Below are 703 nucleotides of genomic sequence, written 5' to 3' on the forward strand. Positions count from 1 at the left end.
TGGAAGGAGCACAGTGACAGCGACACAAGGTGAAGAGAAGCAGATGTCCAGGGTGGAAGCCTCCCTCAGCATGGGGCCAGCGGCCGCAACCCCGGGCAGCCCAGCTCTACATGGAGGAAGCTGTAAGGAGAGAAAGAACAGCAGAGTTTGAGCTGTTTGGCATCCCCCAGATGTCAGTGTCAACTCTTCCCCAAAACCACTGAGACAGGCCCTTCCCAAAGGGGAAGGCAGCCACTACTAGGACTCACCGCACGGGACATGGCAGTCACACTCGCAGATGTCGCAGCGCCGAAACCAGCGGGCCCAGCTCGAGTTCTTGGTGACACAGGCTGAGATCTTGATGCATCCTCGGTTGAGAAAGGCTCCCAGGTGTGCCTGGGTGCTGCAAGACGAAGAGCACCTCCCAGTAATGTCCCGCTCACTGATCTCGATCCGACCTCGCAGGCAGATCCCTACAAGAGCAGGGCCAGAGTGTGTCACAGGGTGCCCACCAGCCCCCCTGCAGTGGGCTGGGGGAAAAGAGGGATCAGAGACATGCCTGCATCCCTCCCGCCAGCTCCCCACGCAGGCAGGGTGCCCCCTCGGGCTCAGCGTGACACGCAGCGGTACTCACGGAGGCAGGTGGGCTTGGGGGTCCAGTGGCCGTCAGACTGGCAGGCGCTGGCCGGGTCCCCCAGCAGCAGGAACCCAGGCCGGCAGCTGT

This window comes from Buceros rhinoceros, unplaced genomic scaffold (assembly GCF_000710305.1).
Source record: "Buceros rhinoceros silvestris isolate BGI_N320 unplaced genomic scaffold, ASM71030v1 scaffold22575, whole genome shotgun sequence".
In the NCBI taxonomy this organism is placed as follows: Eukaryota; Metazoa; Chordata; class Aves; order Bucerotiformes; family Bucerotidae; genus Buceros; species Buceros rhinoceros.